This window comes from Muscardinus avellanarius, assembly GCF_963383645.1.
Source record: "Muscardinus avellanarius genome assembly, chromosome: 5".
Taxonomy (NCBI): Eukaryota; Metazoa; Chordata; class Mammalia; order Rodentia; family Gliridae; genus Muscardinus; species Muscardinus avellanarius.
The window spans coordinates 71,014,795-71,035,313 of NC_137790.1; the positions used below are offsets into that span (position 1 = coordinate 71,014,795).

The 20,519-nt window shown below is 35.0% G+C and overlaps 1 protein-coding gene across 4 annotated transcripts in view; it reads left to right on the forward strand.

Moving 5' to 3' along the window:
• STXBP5L (syntaxin binding protein 5L) overlaps positions 1–20,519 on the forward strand; it is a gene marked incomplete at both ends in the record, with an annotated part of 294,065 nt that overhangs the window by 250,446 nt on the left and 23,100 nt on the right. The gene's annotated exons all lie outside the window — the stretch shown is intronic.

The following is a 20,519-nucleotide window of genomic DNA, read 5'->3' on the forward strand; positions in this document are numbered from 1 at the left end:
AGAGAATCTTAAAGGCAACAAAAACAAAGGGCCAAGTGACATTCAGAGGCAAACCAATTCGAATCACTCCAGACTTCCCAAACCAAGTCATGAGAGCCAGAAGGGCTTGGAGTAACATATTCCAAACTCTGAAAGAAAACAACTTCCAGCCAAAAATTTCCTACCCAGCAAAACTTTCTATCAAATTAGATGGAGAAATAAGAAGCTTCCATGACAAACAGAAACTGAAGGAATTTATGTCTTCAAAACCAGCGCTACAGAAAATACTCAAAGAGATTAACTACAAAGAAGAAATAGGTAACACACACCAGAACCAGAGAAACAAGAGTTTCCATCCAACAGACAACTAAGACTGGTTATCTGTGGAGATTCATTATTTATGTTAGTCTTTTACCTATCTCTAAATTGTATTGTTTGCCTTTATTGTTGTTAATTTTTAGGATTTCTAGTTGGAATATTAATATACCTTCAGATATAGCATTTGGAAATATTTTATCCCATTCTATTAGTAACTGTTAACTCTGTTTACATTGTCTTTGGATATACAATATATATATATATATATATATATATATATATTTTTTTTTTTAGGGAGTTTGTATACTCTTCTGTTGCCTGTGCCATTGAAATCATATCCAAGAAATCACTGCCAATTTCAATGTTGTGAGGTTTTATGACCCAGATTTTCTCCTAAAAGTTTATAGTCTTAAGATTTATATTTAGGTCTTTTATCTATTTTGAGTTAATATTTGTATATGGGATTAGGTAAGGGTCCAACTTTATTCTTTTCCATGTAATTATTATGTTTCAACAATATTTAGTTAAAAGATTAATATTTCCACCACCAAATGTTCGTGGAAACCTTGTCAAAAATAACTTGACAATATAGGGAAGAATTTAGCTCTAGGCTTTTATTTAACTCCAATGGTTTATATATCTGCCTTTAGAATAGTACTACACTGTTTCAATTATTGTAGCTTTATATGGTTTGAAATCAGAAAATATATATCTTCTAGCTTTGTTCTTTTTCAAGATCGTTTTGGGTATCTAGAGTCCATTTTCCATATTAGGATATATTTTTTTTCTGAAAAATAAATATATAAATATATAATAGTTTCACCTAAAAAAATAGAAAAAAAATATTCTCTGGTAAGAAAGAAAGTAAAAAGAAATATTGAAATGTTATCTTTAAGTCATCAAAAACTTGGTATCAGACAAATGAAACTGTTATGTGAGATTATCATTTTTAATTTTGGATAAATTGCTATAATACTAGATGTCAACCACTAAGCCAAGCATGGGAGGGAGGGATGGGGAGAGAATGGGGTGGGGATCGGGTGGGGGCTGACTGGGCGATGTGTGCATGTATGTCTACAAAAGTTTGTATCCCACTATGATGTATGAATACAGTGCACCAATAAAAAAAAGAAAAAAAGAAAAAAAGAAAAAAAAACAGCACTTTACATAGCCAGAAAATACTACCAGTAGAGGAATAAAAACTATAAATACAAGGGACAGAGAAAAAGAAGACTAGAAGAACAAACAGAGAGCAGAAACCTGCCTGCCTTGTGGCGGCAGATGCCATACCAGCGCCATCTTGCCTCATAGCACCAGACTCCAGAAATGAAAAGGAAAGCAAGGAACTGAAGTGAGCAGCTGCAGATCAATTGGTTGTAATTTATCAGTTCTTCCTGTGCAAAGACGGGCTAAAACTTCCAGCACCCAAGCTCACCATGCCCTCATGGATTCAGAGCAGAGCTCAAAACCAAAAAGAAATTCACCAGCCTCACAGCCAAGGGCGCTGCAGGGCACCATCTTGCCAGCAGCAGCCAAGTTCACCACACCCTCCAGAGAGCTAGACCAGCATGCACCAAAATCGTAAGTGAAACTGTGGCACCTGCAGGAGAATTCCCAGCGCTGCGCCCCCAGAGACTTGCACAGCTTTGATAAATTCCCTGGGTCTGCAATCTTGCAGTCCAACCCAGTGAAGGAGTAGTGGTGGCAGAGATTATGGCGCCCCCAAAGCCTAGCACAGCTCCGACTAATTCCCTGGATCTGAGACTTTGCAAAACAACCCAGTGAAGGAAGAGTGGTGACTGAGATTACCACACCCTCCAAAGATCCAGAGCACCATAAATGAAATCATGGTGACCTGGAGAAGAAACCAGAGAAGGTGGAGTAGGATCTGCCATTAAACATATCAGAAGCTCAGACAGACTCAAGCTCTAATCAGTGGAAAGTGTGGGGGGAGTCTTAAGCTTAACACTAAACCCAATGAGTAGGACCTCCGGGAACTCCACAGACCTCCCAGTTGTGGTGAACAGGGAGAAATCAGACTAGCCCAGCCTTACCTGTAAAGAACAGAGATTCCTACATTGAGTTTGGTCCCAGAAGCATACACTACCAACAGAGGCAGGGAGAGACCTAGATATCAAATCTGTGCAAAGTGTGGAGGGTGACCTTTGCTCAATATTACATCCAGCCCCATTGATAGTGACCATCTGCATAGACTGAGAAGACTCAGAGAACCAGACTCACAGAGGGAAAGGAGCCAGGGGCACTCAGTATCTACACAGAGAGACTTCTTAATGGTAATTTTTATTTTTTTTGAGTTTTCTTGTTTTATTTTTGTTTTTGTTTTAACCCTCTTTCAAGCTTCTTCCCTTCTACATACCCACTCTCTTCTTTCTATCCCTTTTCTATATTCTTCTTTTTATCTCTCCCTTGTATTAAATCCACTTCATATCACTATACCAGAAACTCTATATTGGTTACTAGAATACTACTATATTTTTACTATCTCTAATCTCTAGAACATACTACCTTACCAAACTCATATTCTCATACTATTCAACCCTATCTGAGACTTTACCCTATTCTTCAATTTACCCCTTCACTTCCCTCCTTACTCAACCTTCACTGTTGAATAAAATACAACTTGCCCTTGGATATACCAGCTCACACCTAGAGACTGAGAGAAATCTATCAAAAAGCAACAGGTACAAACTTCTGAAATCATGGGAAGGAGGAACAACAATGGACCAATGAGCTCCCACAACCCCACAATAACAGAACCTGATAACACAGAAATGCAGAGATCTGCAGAAGATCAAATCAGGAATGTAACTGTAGATATAATACAGGATTTTTGAAAAGAATTTAGAGAGAGTCTAAAAGAAATAAAGAATGCAGTCATTGAAGGTATCAATTCAAATTATAAGCCATTGATTTGACCACATGGAGAATAGAATCTCATTCCTAGAAGATGATCACTCAAAAAAAAAAAAAAACACAAAGTTCATAACAAAAAACAATTCGAGAGCAGGAATTAGAAATTGAAGAAATATGGGCCCATCCTAAGAGACCAAACCTAAGGATAATTAGCATTGAGGAGGGAAAAGAAGGGGAAACCAAGGGGCTCAACAAACTCTTCAAAGAGTAGTAACAGAAAATTTTCCAAACATAGAGCAAGAGATCAATACTCAGATTCAGGAAACTTATAGAACTCCATTTAGACAAGATCAGAGGAAAGTTTCCCCACACCACATAATAGTCAAAATGACCAATGCAGAAGTCAGGGAAAGAATCTTAAAGGCAACAAAAACAAAAGGCCAAGTGACATTCAGAAGCAAACCAATTAAAATCACTCCAGACTTTTCAAACCAAGTCATGAAAGCCAGAAGGATTTAGAGGGGATGGGAGGAGGAAAGAAGGAAACTCTCTAAAGCAAATGATGTACTTAAATGAAGTCAAACACTAAGCCAACCATGGGAAAGAGGGATGGGGAGGGATTGGATGGGGATTGGGTAGGGGCTAACTGGGTGATGTGTGCATGTATGTCTACACAAGATTTTTACCCCATTATGATGTATGAATACAATGCACCAATAAAACAAATTTTAAAAAAGAATGGCAATTTTGAAGACTGCAAGCAATAATACTGGTAAGAATGTGGAGAAATAGGAACTCTTAAACACTGTTGGAGCAATTGCAAATTACTACAACTATCATTGAGATCAGTATAGAGATTCTGCAAAAGGCCAAAATGGAAACACCATATGAATTAGATATACCACTCCTCGGATCTTTCCAAAAGTATTAGTTTTAAGGCAAACATGAGAAGGAGGGGGTAAGGTGCACTGTACTTGTACATTTTAATGAAGTACAAGATGATAGAGGCATACATGCACACATCACCCAATTAGCTCTTACCCAAATCCCACCCCATTCCCTCCCCTTCCTGCCTTCTCATGTTTGGTTTAGTGATTGACTTTGATATGTTTGTGAATGTACATAATGTACATTAGGGAATTTCCCTCTTCCCCCTTCCCATCCCCCTCTGTTATTGTACCTTTATTTCTAATAGCCAAAAATTAGGAACAATCAAATATCCTTCAGTAAGTAAATAGATAAACTGGTGCTTACTGCCACAGAACTCTGCTAAGCAATAAAAATGTATCTTATTGATATAAAAAGATTTGTGAAAATAAGCTTAAAAGGTTAAATGCTGTCAATTATATAGAATCTTGAAGTAAAAATAGAGATGAAGATACTACTAGTACTTGCCAAAGGTTAGGAATAGTTGACAGGAGTGGTATTGGTGTAAAGGAATAACCCAGAAAAGTTTCTGATAATGGAATAATTCTGATTGTAGCAGTAGTTGTGCAAATCTACACATATCATAAAATTATATAGAATTCTACATACATACCACATACAAATAAGTGCATCTGTAATTGATGAAATTGGAGTAAGCCCTGTTAATTATATCAATATCATTTTCTCAGTTTTGATATTTAATTATAGTTATGCAAGTTATTACTCTTGGAGGAAATGAGTAAAAATAAATTTTATTTCCTTTTATACTTTTAAAATTTTATGTTCTTTTTTAAGATGTCTTATGTTTACAATAAAATTAAGTGGAAAGTTAAGAAAGCTGCTAAATATCTACAAGCTCCTCCACCAGTGTGTACTTTTGTTACCATAGATAAACCTACATTAACACATAATCATCACTGTCTGTGGTTTACATTAGGGCTCACACTTGGTGTAATGCATTCTATAGGTTTTGACAAGTATTACTATATATACTCTTAATTATAATACAAAATAGTTTATCTGTTCTAAAACCACTTTGTGTTCTACTCTTAACTTTGTCCTCCATTTTTTTACTATCTCCATAGTTTTGTCATTTCTAAATGTTATAAATTTGAAATTATATAGGCTTTTCATATTGGCTTTTTAAACTTAATAATACATATTTAAGTGTCCTTAGTTCTTTTTTAATTAAATGACTGAATTCTTTTTATTATGTCATTATAATTTGTATTAAAATGTTTTAAACTATATTACTAAGGTATGAATGATGTATAAAAAGCTATACATATTTAATGTATAAACTTGATAAGTTTTGAATAAATATATACCCATGAAACAAACAATCACTACCAAAGCCATGACACATCCATGACCTCCCAAACTTTCTTCCTACATCTATTATTATTATTATTATTATTATTGATATATGGTAATAACACTTAATGTAAATTTTATCTTCTTAGTAAATTTCAAGTATACAATATTTTAGCTGTAGAAACTGAATCTATTTGTGAAGAACAGCCTTGCTAGGTAAAACATTCTTTGCTGGCAGAGAGTTTTTTTGTTATTGTTTCTTTCAGTACTTTTAATATAACATCCCACTTTGTTGGTCTGCATGCTTTCTTGTGAAAAATCCAGATAGTTTTATAAAGATTCTCTTGTATATCATAAATCACATTCTTTTGTTGCTTTCAAAATCTTCTCTGTTGTAACTGTTGACCATCTAATTATAATGTGTTTTAGTGTAAGTTTAGCCTATTTTGGGTTTTTTGGTGTTCATGGATCTGAATATTCATTTCTTTTCAATATTTGCTTTTTGGTTTTTGTTTTGTTTCTGTAAATAACATTTATTTAAGTAACTTTTATGCCCCTTTTCTGTCTCTTTTTCTAGAAATCCCATGTCCCAGAATTTCTGAAATATTTCTATACTCTCTTTTGCTCTATTTTGTTCTTCTGATTGGCTGATTTTTTTAAATAAAGTCTGCTATTGAAGTTCTTTGTTCAGGGAAATCACTGTATTCTTCAATCTCAGAATTTCTACATGGCTCTTTTTTCCATTTGTTTTATTGTGGTAAGATATATCATACAATTTACCATCTAAACTACTTATAAGTACGTACCTAATTGGCACTAAATATATTTATAAGCTGGGTGTGGTGGTGCATGCTTGTAATCCCAGCATTTGGGAGGCTAAGATGGGAGGATCGTGGTTCACAGACAGCCTCAGCTACTTAGTGAGGCCCTCTGCAACTAAGTAAGACCCTATTTCAAAATAAAGAATAAAAAATAGGGCAGGGGCTGTAGCTCAGAGGTTGAATGCCCCTGAGTTCCATCCCCAGACCCTCAAAAAAAAAAAAAATACAATTATAATGTTATGTAACTATTACCACCATGTATTATCAAAACTCTTTTCATCTTGTAAAACTAAAATTTTATATCCATTATACAATAACTTCCCATTTATATTTTTCCCCAAGCCCTGCAACCACAAATTATAACTCTATGGTTTTGAATGCTCAAAGTATCTTATATTAGTATAATCATATGGTTTTGTCTTCTTGTAATTAGCTTTTCACTTAGCCTGTATTATACTTTCCTTCCTTTTAAGGGTGATTAATATTCTATCATATGTATATCCGTGAAAGTTCACTTGTGTTGATTCCAGGTTTCCACTATTATAAATAATAATCTTATTTACATAGATTCACAAACATTTCCTTAAGACCCTGCTTTCAGTTATTTTACATTCTGCATGTCTTAGTTCATGTCATGTTGCTAATAACATGATGCCACAAAATGAAGTTATAAAGAAAAGTTGACTTGGGCTTTACGTTCAGATTGAAAGTCTAGGGGCCAAATATAATGATGACCTTCTTGCTGGAAGAGTCAAGGTGGTATTCAGTATCATACGGTAAAAAGAAGAGAGGGGTGTATTCTGTGGTCTTTCTTCTTTTAAAAGTCATCAGTATCCAAACATGTTGGCTTTACTCTTCATTCTTCTTCTTCATTAGATAAATCCTAATCACCTCCCAAAGATCTCATCTCTAAGCAACATAATCAAAATTATTTTTCACCCTCTTAATATTTGACAGTGTAGATTAAATTCCAGCATGATTTTCAGAGGGACAAACTATAGAAATAATGAAAAGTAGAATTGCTGAATCATATAATTCCACTTTTAGTTCTGAGAATCCACCATAGTGCCCTCTGTGATTGCTATACAATTTAACATCCCCACCAACAGTGCAGTGTTCCAGGTTTTCTACATCCTTTTCAACACTTATTATTCTGTTTCTTGAATATTAGCCATTCTAATTTATCATAATTTTAATTATTATTTCCTGATAATTAGTGATCAGTTGAGCATTTTTTGTATTTTTGATGGCCTTTTGTATTGTTCTTTGGACAAATGCTTATTCAAATTGTCTTGTTAAGTTTTATAGGTTATCTATATATTCTTTTTTTGTGGTTCCTTTTTTGTAGAACTGGGATGGAACCCAGGGGCATTCTACCTCCAAGCTACACCTCCAGCCCTATTTTTTATTCTTTATTTTGAAACAGGGTCTCACTGAATTGCAAAGGGCCTCACTAAGGAGCAGAGGCCGTCTGTGAACTGTGATCCTCCTGTCTCAGCTTCCCAGATGCTGGGATTACAAGCGTGTACCACCATATCCGGCTTATCTATATATTCTGAATATCAATCTTTTATCAGATATTATTAACAAATATTTTTACATTCTATGGTATTTGCTTTTGTTGATTGTTCTGATGCATGAATTTTTTATTTTCTGTCTTATTAATGAACTTTTTGTCTCTGCCTTTTGATATCATATCAAAGAAATCATCAAATTCAGTGTCATGAAGTTCCCACCTTTTCTAGTGTTTTATAGTTTAAAGTCTTTAAACCATTTTAGTTGGTCTTTAAATATGGTAGGTAAGAATGTAACTTCATTCTTTTGCATGTGGATATCCAGTTTTATCACCACCGTTTGATAAAAGGACTATCATTTTTTCTGTGGAATGGTCTTAACATTCTTATCAAAATTCATTTGACCATGCTGGGCACAGTGTCACATTCCTGCAATCCCAGTACTTAGGAGGCTGAAACAAGAGGATTGCAGTTTCCCAACCAGTCTCAGAAATTTTGTGAGGCCTTCTGAAACTTAATGAGACCTCCCTAGTACAATAAATAACAATAATTTGACCATATGTGCAAGGACTTACTACTGGGCTGCTCTATTCCATCAGTCTATATATGACATTTTATGCCAATACCACAATGTTTTGATTTTTGTAACTTTGTACTAAGTTTTGAATTAAGAAAGTATCAATCTGCTTTTTCTTTTTCAATATTGTTTTGGCTATTTGTGATCTCCTAAGATTTCATGTGAATATCAGAATTTCTGTTTCTATAAAAACAGTATTATGGTTTTCATAGGGATTATATGGAATCTGTATATTATTTTGTATAGTACTGACTCATTATTAAGTCTTCAAACCTATCAATATGGGATAATTTTAATTTTATATCTTTATTTAGACAATGCTTTGTGGATTTTATTGAGCATCATCTTTGGTTAAATTAATTTCCTCATTCTTCATAAACACAGAAAAATCAGTCCTGAGCTAGGTATGGTGGCACATGTTTGTAATCTCAGTACTTGGGAGGCTCAGACAGGAGGATCCCGGTTTGTGGCCAGCCTCAGCTACTTAGTGAGGCCCTCCAAAACTTAGTGAGACCATGTTTCAAAATAAAGAATAAAGCCGGGCGTGGTGGCACACGCTTGTAATCCCCACGCTTGGGAGGTGGAGACAGGAGGATCGCGCAGGTTTGAAACCAGCCACGCTGGCGTAAGAGACCCTGTTTCAAAAATATAAAAATAGGTCTGGGAGTGTAGCCCAGTGGTAGAAGGGCTTCCAGGAACCCCAGTACCACCAAAAAAGAAGAAGAAGAAGAAGAAGAAGAAGAAGAAGAAGAAGAAGAAGAAGAAGAAGAAGAAGAAGAAGAGGAAGAGGAAGAGGAAGAGGAAGAGGAAGAAGAAGAAGAAAAAAAAAAACAGGCTAGAGGTATAGCTTGAAGGTAGAATGCTCCTGGGTTCAATCCTCAACACCACAAAATAGAAAGAGAAAGAAAGAAAGAGAGAAAGAAAGAAAGGAGAGAAAGAGAGAAAGAAAGAAAAGAAAGAAAGAAAGAGAGAGAGAATCAGTCCTTAAATTCATTTGGAACAATAAAAATTCCAGAATAGCCAAAATAGTTCTCATCAATAAGAACTATGTAGAGGCATCACAATACCTGACTTCAAACTATACTACAAAGCCATAGTGCAAAAAAAAAAAAAAAAAGCATGGTTTTGACACAAAAACAGACACATAGACCAATGGAGCAGAATAGAAGACTCAGAAGTAAATCTACACACTTGCAGCCAATTGATTTTGACAAACGTGCTAAAAACATACACTGGGGGAAAAAAAGATAATCTCTTCAACAAATTGTGTTGGCAAAACTGGTTAACCATAGCCGGGCATGGTGGCACATGCTTATAATCCCAGCACTTGGGAGGCTGAGACAGGAGGATCACACAGGTTCTAAATCAGCCTCAGCTACTTAGTGAGGCTCTCACCAACTTAGGGAGACCCTGTTTCCAAATAAAAGTCTAAAATAGGTCTGGGAGTATAGCCCGGAGGTAGAAAGGCCCCTGGGTTCCACCCCCAGTACCACACACACACAAAAAAAAACTGGTTAACCACATGCAGAAAAATGGAAATAAATCCTACTTTCTCAAATCCCTGCCAAAAGTCAATTCAAGATGGATGAAAGACAGAGACCTTTCAATTCCTTGAAGAGAGCATAGGTCCAACACTTCAGCATATAAGTACAGGTAAAAACTTTCTCAACAAAACCCCAAAGACACAAGAAATTAAAAGGAGGATCAATACATGGGATTGCATTAAACAAGAGTTTCTGTACAACAAAGGAAACTATCAAGAACCTCAACAGAGAGCCAACAGAATGGGAGAAATTTTTTTGCCAACTATTTCTCTGATAGAGGACTAATAACTAGAATATACAGAAAAATAAGAAACTCACAGCTAAGAAAACAGTAACCCAATCAAAAAATGGGCAAGTGAACTAAATAGACACTCCACAAAAGAAATCCAAATGTCCAATAAATGTATGAAAAAATGTTCAACATCATTATCAATCAGAGAGATGCAAATCAAAACTACCCTGAGATTTCACCTAACTCCATTTAGAAGGCAGCCATTAGAAACAGAGCAACATACACTATCAGCCAATTGATTTTTGAAAAAGGGGCCAAAAACATACACTGGAAAAAAGATAGCCTCTTCAACAAATGGTGTTGACAAAACTGGTTAACCATATGCAGAAAATTGGAAATTAATCCCACTTTCTCACCCTATGCAAAAGTCAATTCAAGATGGATCAAAGACTTGGAAATCAAACCAGAGACGTTGAAGCTCCTTGAAGAGGGCCTAGGTCCAACACTGCAACACATTGGCACAGATAAACACTTTTTCAACAAGACCCCAAAGGCAAAACAAATTAAAAGGAGAATCAATACATGGGATTGCATGAAACTGAAGAGCTTCTGTTCAGCAAAGGAAACTATCAAGAATCTCAATTGAGAGCCAACAGAATGGGAGAAGATTTTTGCCACCTACACCACTGATAGAGGACTAATATCTAGAATATACAGAGAACTCAAGCAACTCAACACTAAGAAAACAAAGCATCCAATCACAAAATGGGCAAACGAACTAGATAGACACTTAACAAAAGAAGAAATTCAAATGGCCAATAAATGCATGAAAAAATCCTCAACATCACTGGCAATCAGAGAGATGCAAATCAAAACCACCCTGAGATTTCACCTAACTCCAACTAGAATGGCAGTCATTCAAAACACAAATAACAACAGATGCTGGAGAGGATGTGGAGAAGTGGGAACTCTAAGACATTGTTGGTGGGATTGCAAATTAGTGCAACCACTCTGGAAAACAGTATGGAGAATCCTCAGAAAAATAGGAGCAAATCTACCATTTGATCCAGCAATGCCACTTCTGGGTATCTACCCAAAAGATAGGAAACCAAACTACCAAACTAATGCATGTGTATCTTTGTTCATAGCTGCACAATTTACCATAGCTAAAGTATGGAACCAGCCAAGATGTCCCATCAACAGATGAATGGATTACAAAATTGTGGGATATGTACACGATGGAATTTTACTCAGCCATTAAAAAAACCTTAATTACATCATTTTCAGGGAAATGGATGGAACTGGAGGACATTATGCTAAGTGAGATTAGTCAGTCACAAAAAATAAGAAATCCAATGCTTTCCCTAATATGTGAGAGTTAGGGAGAAATGGGTCATAGGAGGAACTCTAGATGAAAAAGGAAATCCTATAGAGGAGCAAACAAGGCAACCTAAAGGAGGAGAAAGGAGGGGGGAAGAGGAAAATCTCTAAAACACACAATGTACTAAAACATATCGAAGTCAACCACTAAGCCAAGCAAGGGAAGGAGGGACGGGGAGGGAATGGGGTGGGAATTGAGTAGGGGGTTAAATCAGCCATGTGTACATGTATGTACACACAAGTTGTTTTACCCCAGTTTGATGTATGAATAGAATGCACCAATAAAAAATTTTAAAAAATTAAAATAAAAACAGAGCATCAAATGCTGTTGAGGATGTGGATAAGTGGGACATCAATACATTTTTGGTGAAATTACAAATTAGTGCAACCACTTTGAAAAACAGTTTGGAGGATCCTCATAAGAATAGGAGTAAAAATACCATATAATCTAGCAATATCACTTCTGTATATCCACCCAAAATAATGGAAACCAAACTACCAAACTAATGCATTCATATCTATGTTCATAGCTGCACAATTCACAATTGCCAAACTATGAAACCAGCCAAGTTATCCATCAACAAATGAATGGATTACAAAACTATGGGATATGTACACAATGGAATTTTACTCAACCATAAAGAAGAACAAAATTATGTCACTTACATGGAAATGGATGGAGCTGGAGAACATTATGCTAAAATTAGTCACAAAAAGCAAAAAATTGAATGTTCTCCCTAATATATGGAAGCTAGAGAGAGAAAGGGTCATGGGAGGAACTCTAGACAAAGAAGAAACCATAGATGAACAAATAAGGTAACCAGAGGGGGATGGGATGGGGAGAGAGGAAAATTCCCTAATGTGCATGATGTACATTCACAAACATATCAAAGACAATTACTAAGCCAAACATGAGAAGAAGTGAGGGAGGAAAGAATGAGGTGGTAATTGGGAAAGGGCTAAATGAGGATATATGTAGGTAAGCCTCTAGAGCCATCTTGTATTCCATTAAGATGTATAACTACAATGTACCAATAAAAAATTTTAAAAATTTGATTTTCAGTTATTTGAATTTTGGGGGGGAGGTTACTGGGAGTAGAACCCAGGGGCCTTCTAACTCTGGGCTATACCCCCAGACCTATTTTTATATTTTATTTAGAAACACTAAAGTTGTTTTAGCAACACTAAAGGTGCTCACTAAGTTCCTGAGAGCCTACTAAGCTGCTGAGGCAGGCTTTGAAACTGCGATCCTCCTGTCTCAGCCTCCAAGTATTGGGATTAAAAGCATGTGCCACCACACCCAGCTTAATGCTATTATAAACCAAATTATCTTCATTATCTTCATAGTTTTTTTTTCTTATTTGTTGTACAAAGAAATATAATTGATTTTCATGTATTGATTTTATATCTTACTGCTTTACTAAAATTAACCATTTGGGGGAATATCTTTAGTTTTTTAATTTTACATTTAAAAATGTAAAAAGACATTTTAAAAGTATAAATGTAAATTTACATTTAAATGTAAAATATTTACATTTTAAAAATCCTTAGATTTTTTAATTTTACATTTAAGCCATTTACATTTAAAGTAATTACTGGTTTTATATGGCTTTTATTATATTGAAAGAATTTCCTTGTATACTTTCTAATTTGCTGACTGTTTTTATTATGAAATTGTATTGAATTTTGTCCACTATATCGATTGAGGAGTTAATGTGAATCTTGTTTGATTTTTAATGTGGTATATTATAGTGATTAATTTTTGTATGTTTAACCTTACATTCCTTACATTTCTTATATTCTAAGAGGAAAATCCACTTGGTCATAATACATAGTCCTTTTAATATACTGCTGAATTCTGCCTGCTAGTATTTTTTTAAGCATTTTTATATCTATATTCATGAAAAATATTGGTCTGTAGTTTTCTTGTAGTGTCTTTGCTTTAATATCAAAATCTGGCTTCATATGTTGATTTAGGCAGTGTTCAGTCTTTTTTGTAAATCTGGAAAAGTTTGAGAAATATTGAAAATTCATTGTTCTCTAAATATTTGGTAAAATCTACCAGAGAGTCTATAAAGTACAGGGCTTTTCTTTTGCAGGAGATTTATTGATTACTGATTTAATCTCTTGCCAAGTGATGTCACATTTTCTACTTCTAACATGTTGTCTATTGTTGAAAATATTTCATGTGTACTTGAGAAGAATGTGTATACTATTGTTTATGGATAGACTGTCCCGTATATGTCAGTTAGATGTTGTTAGTTTATTGTTTCTGTTGAGCCTTTCATTAATATGTGATATATTACCTTGTCTCATAATCTGTTTTTGACTTTTAAGTCTTTCCATCTCATATTAATATAGCCACTCTACTTTCATTTGAATACTATTTGTTTGTAATATCTTTTTCTATTCTTTCACTTTTTTTCTTTTAACAATTTTTTATTGAACATAAATAGTATACATTTACACTATATTTGGTGCCCTCTCCCCCCCACCCCCGTTTTCCCTTCCCCCCTCCCACCAATGGTTGTCCAGGTTAACCATGTCTTATTCATAATTTTACACATGTTCAGATGTAGACCCTCATTAATCAAGATCAGCCTTCCTCCTCTCCTATCTTTCCATTCAAACTTTGCTGGTATTTCCCCTCCATTATCTGGAGTCCCACTGGTATCCTTTGTGTTTCCTAGTTTGGGCATATTAGAGGGAACATATGTACCTTCTCCTTCTGTGCTTGGCTGATCTCACTTAACATAATGTTCTCCAGGGCTTTCCATCTTCTTGCAAATGATATAATTTTGTTCTTCTTTATGGCTGAATAGAATTCCATTGTGTGTATTTCCCACAGTTTTGCTATCCATTCATCTGTTGATGGTGATCTGGGTTGGTTCCATATTTTGGCTATTACAAATTGTGCTGCTATGAACATAGTATGCATATGTTGCTGTATTTCTCTGAATTCAGCCCCTTTGGAAAGATACCCAGGAGTGGTATAGCTGGATCATATGGTGGATCTATTCCCATCTTTCTTAGGAATCTCCACACAGATCTCCATAGTGGTTGAACTAGTTTGCATTCCCACCAACAGTGTAAAAGAGTTCCTCTTTCCCCACATCCTCGCCAGCATTTGTTGTTGTTTGATTTCTTTATGTTTGCCACTCTGACTGGGGTTAGATGGAATCTCAGTGTAGTTTTGATTTGCATCTCCCTGATGGCCAGTGATGAAGAACATCTTTTCATGTATCTATTAGCCCTTTGTATCTCTTCTTTTGTGAAGTCTATTTAGTTCATTTGCCCATTTCTTGATTGGGTTGTTTGTTTTGCTAGTGTAGAGTCTTTTGAGCTCTTTGTATATTCTGGATATTAGCCCCCTATCAGAATGGTGGCTGGTAAAGATCCTTTCCCATTCTGTCGGCTTCCTCTTTAGGTTATTGATAGTTTCCTTTGATGAGAAGAAACTTTTTAGTTTGATACTATCCCACTTGTTTATTCTTGCTTTAATTTCCTGAGCTTTGGAGGTTTTGTTGAGAAAGTTACTGCCTGTGCCAATATGTTGTAGCGTTGAACCTATGCTCTCCTCTATTGACTTCACAGTCTCAGGTCTAATTTCTAAGTCTTTGATCCATCTTGAGTTGATTCCTGTGTTTGGTGAGATATAGGGGTTTAGATTCATCTTTTTACAAATGGTTAGCCAGTTCTCCCAGCACCACTTGTTGAAAAGTCTGTCTTTTCTCCAGCATATGTGTTTGGCCCCTTTGTCAAATATTAATTCATTAAAGATGTGTGGGTTTGTTTCTGTATCTTCTATTCTAATCCACTGGTCAGTATATCTGTTATTGTGCCAGTACCATGCTGTTTTTACTACTATTGCTCTATAGTATAGTTTGAAGTCTGGGATTGTAATGCCTCCTGCATGTTTCTTATTGTTGAGAATTGCTTTGGCTATTCTAGGTCTTCTTTCTCCATATGAAGTTCATGATTGATTTTTCTAGGTCTCTGAAGAATGTTACTGGTATTTTAATGGGAATTGCATTGAACCTATAGATCAGTTTTGGCAGAATGGCCATTTTGATGATATTTATTCTGCCTGTCCATGAGCATGGGAGATCTTTCCATCTTCCAAGGTCTTCTTCAATTTCAATTTGTATCTTCATATTTAAACTGTTAGAGACAACATGTAGTTGGATAATATTTTTAATCCTTCAGCCAATCTCTTTATTTTGACCAGAAAGTTTAATCCATTTACATTTAAAGTAATTACTGGTAAGGAGGGACTTGCTTCCATAATTTTGCTACATTTTCTACTTGCCCTATAGCTTTTCTGTTTTTTATTAATAACTTCTTTTGTGTTTAGTTGATTTTTATAGTGATATTTTTAAATTACTTTCTCATCTTCTTCTGTATACATACTATAGCTATTTTCTTTACAGTTACCATGGAGATTACATTTAATATTATAAAGTTATAATACTCTAGTTTGAACTGATACCTGTTTAACTTAAACAACAAAAAAATTCTCATATGAAAATTCTGCTATAACTTGATCTTCACCCTTTTCAGTTATTGATGTTCCAAAATTACATCCTTATACAATATGTACCCCAAAACATTAGTGATTATTTCAAAAGCTCCTTAAATTATGTTTAAAATTAAAAATAAAGTTGCAAATCATTGTTATAATAATACTGCCTTTTAAAATTGTTCATTAGGTATTATGGTACTTGCTTGTAATTCCAGTACTTGGAAGGCTGAGACAGGAAGATTGTAGGTTTGTAATCAGCCTCAACAACTTAGCAAGTCCCTCCACAACTTAGTAAGACCCTGTTTCAAAATAAAAAATAAAATTGAGGTTATGCCACCATACCCACCTAGCCACTTTTTAAAGAGTTTGCAAGATATTGTATTGTTGGGTATTTTCCTCCTATTTTCATTTTAAATGCATTGATTTCTGCCATTTAGCCTCCAAAGCTTCTGATGAGAAAAATGTTCTTAGTCTTACTGAGGATCCCAATATGACAATTTACTTTTCTTTTGCTGTTTCCAAGATTATCTTTTTGCCTTTAACTCTTGAAATTTTTGTTGCAGTGTTTCATTGTGAGTCTCTTTGAATTCCCTTACTTGAAATTAATTGAACTTCTTGAATATTACATTCATCTAAATGTCTTCCATCACATTTGGAAAATATTATTTCCTCAAATGATCTCTCGGCTCCTTTTTTATCTTTTTCTTTTTTTGGAGGGGTCTGGGGATGGAACCCATGGGCATTCGACCTCCATGCTACACCCCTGCCCTATTTTTTATTCTTTATTTTGAAACAGGGTTTCACTAAGTTAAGGAGGTCCTCACTAAGTAGCTGAGGCTGTCCGCAAACCACAATCCTCAGGTCTCAGCATCCCAAATGCTGGCATTACAAGCATGTGCCACCACACCCGGCTCTCTGCTCCTTTCTATCTCCTCTTCTTGGACTTTTCCAATAGCAATGTGTCCCATCTGATAATGACCAACAGGTTATTTAGGTTCTGTTGATCTTTCTAAGTTTTTTTTAATTAAAAAATTATTTTTAACTTATGCAGAAAAACATAAAAATTATATATAGTAATGAGTGCTGTACAATGTTCAATATATGTATATTGCATAATGTTTAAATAAATTTAAACACATATTTATCTCCTCAAATATTTATCATTTCTTTATGACAAACTTTCAAAAATTTTTATTCTAGATTTTCAAAATATATAGTAAATTATTGTTATCTATAATCACCCTGTTGTACACACCAGAACTTTTTGCCCATATCTAACAGTAAGTTATACCAACTTATCAGTCTTTCCCCATCCTTTTTTTTTTTTTGGTACTGGGGTTGGAACCCAGAAGCATTGTACCTCCAAGCGACACTCCCAGCCCTATTTTTTAGTCATTTTATTTTTGAAACAGGGTCTCACTGAGTTGCGAAGGGCCTTATTAAGTAGCTGAGGCTGTCTATTAACTGTGATCCTCTGGTCTCAGACTCCAGAATTCTGGGATTACAAGCATGCGCCACCACGCCCAGCTCCCATCCATTTCACTCTTTGCTCTCCAGCCTCTGGTAACCACTCTTCTTCTCTCAACTTCTACAAGAGTGACTTAGAATCCACATATGTGTGAGATCATGTGGTACTTGTCTTCCTCTGCATGGCTTATTTCTTTTGGCATAGTGATGTCCAGTTCCACGCATGTTGCTACAAATGATGGAATTTTACTTTTAATAGCTGAATAGCATTCCATTATATAGAGAGAGTAGTGTTCATATATATATATATATATATATATATATATATATATATATACACACACATATGTGTGTGTATATATTTCACATTTTTATTCACTCTCAACTGATGAACACTTCTGTTGTTTGCATTTCTTTGCTATTAAGAATAGTACAACAATGATTATGGGAGTGTAGATGTCTCTTTGGCATTATGATTTTATTTACTTTTGATATATACCCAGGAGTGGAATTTTCAAATCATATGCTAGTTCTGCCTTAACTTTTTTAGGAACCTCCATACTGTTTTCCATAATAACTGTACTAATTTATATTCCTACCAATAGAAGCAAGAGTTTCCTTTTCTGTACATCTTTGCCAGCACTTGTTATCTTCAGTCTTTTGGATAATAGCCATTCTTACTGGAGTGGGGTGGTATCTTATTGTGGTTTTGAACTGTGTTTCCCAGACATTAATGATGTTGAGCACTTTGTCATATACCTGTTTTTCGTATGCCTGTCTTCATTTGAAAAAATGTCTGTTTAGATCTGTTGTCCCTTTTTAAATTGGGTTATTTGTTTTGTTTTCAATTTTTGTTGTTGTTTTGTTAAAGAGTTTTGAAATTCCTTATGTTTTCTGGATATCAGCCTCTTGTCAGTGATGCACTGAAAAAACTTTCTCCCATTCTGTAGGTTGCAACTACACTGTTTATCATTTCCTTTTCTGTACAAAAGCTTTTTTGTTTAACGTAATCCCATTTGTGTATTTTTACTTTTGTTCCGTATGCCTTTGCCTTTGAGTCTTCTCCTATGTCTATGAGTGTCTTTAGCATCTTTGTCAAAAATCACCTGGCCCTGGGCGTGGTGGTGCATGCTGTAATCCCAGTACTTAGAAGGCTAAGACAGGAGGATCACAGGTTCATAGCCACCTCAGCAACTTGGTGAGGCCATCTACAACTTAGTGAAATCCTGTTTCAAAATAAAAGAATAAAAAATAAGGCTGGGGGTGTAGCTCAGAGGTAGAATGCCCCTCGGTTCCATCCCCAGTACCCCTCCCCACACACACACACACAAATCATTAGCTGTGGCTGTGTGGGTTTCCTTCTGGGCTCTCCAGTCTTCCATTGGTCTAGGTTTCTGTTTTTATATTAATGCCAGGCTGCTTTGATTACTACAGACTTGTAATGTGTTTCAAGCCACATAGTATAATGTCTCCTGCTTTTCTTTTTGTTCAAGGAAGCTTTAGTAGAACATATTGATTCTTCTAATCCAGAGGTTCACAAACTTATTTGGTTTGTTTTTCCCTTTTTCAAAAAAATTTACTCAGCAACCCCTGGAAATTTATAAATAAATGTTAATAATTTTAAGGGGGTCTTGTTTGATTTCATTCCCATGTTTTCATTAGTGTTATAATAAAAAATCACAAATACATTGACTGTACATTTCAAATAGTATTGTACCAGCACAGTTCTGCTATCATTTTATTAATAATAAACACTGAAAAACACAGAAACATATGGTAAATATGTAATGAAATATGTAATAAAACTCATGTCAATTGTGGTTTCCTGAAACAATTTTGTTTGTGATCCTTATCTAATGATTGGAAGTATCAAATATGAATTAAATTTTTAAATACTTATTACATTTGTACTATTATTAACTGTTTGTCATACAATACAGAAACAATCTGTTATATTTCATACATGTTGGCTATTTATAGTATTATATTATAAACAAGTCATTACATACACATATTCCTGCTGATTAATGTAGGATATCTCAACAGTGTGCAATGTGCTCACCTGCCCAACCTGCTTGTTAAGACCTGTCAGCAGACTTGACACTGATCAGTTATTTCTAGGAATTTCTCTATATTTATTTGGAAACAAAGTAATCACTACAACTTTTCTTACAGAACAGACAAAACATGTACAAATGGCTTTTCAAAATTCTCTTCTTTCTTCATGCTTCCTCTACTCTGTTATTTTTATTTAATATCCTGGCCCCAGTTACACCCAAGTCCCTTGATCATTATAGTATTCCCTAGGGAGTGGTATTGACCACTCTGGGAATCTACATATCATTGTACATGAATTGTCTTTCCCTTTATTGTGTGTATCCTTTTCAATTTTTCATCAATGCTCTATAATTTCCATTTAAATATGCTTTTTATCTTTTCCTCACTCTATCACTGAGCTATACCCTTAGTTCCAAGTTATTTAATGTTATAGTCAGCCAGAGCTTAACTCACAAATTCTGAAATGAACAATACTACTATTTGGACATGAGAAGTTTTGTACTTTAGAAGAAAAATAAAATCATATTCAATGTTTGCTGGATGCCACCATGTATTCTAGCAAATGACATGTATTATTACACACACACACACACACACACACACACATTCGCGTACACACACACACACACACACACACACATCACAAAAACTCCATGAGGTAGGTAATAATATTCCAAATATACAGAATAGGAAACTAAAACACGATGACTTTCATCATTTGTACAAGCAAGTGACATAACTGGAATTCATGTATTTGTCATGTGTCTGCCTCCAGAACCAGTATAAGAATGAGCACCATTCTGAGCTGCACTAAGGACAAATGCTCCTGTTTAAACTCAGAGCACTGAAAGTTCTTCCAAAACTTACATAAATTGGTGCATATTTAAATTATGCAACAGAAAGTTCAATACTACAACCTATTTCATATTAACCTATTTCCCCACCACATGATAAAGTACAGGGTGGGGCCATAAAATAAATTTTAAACTATG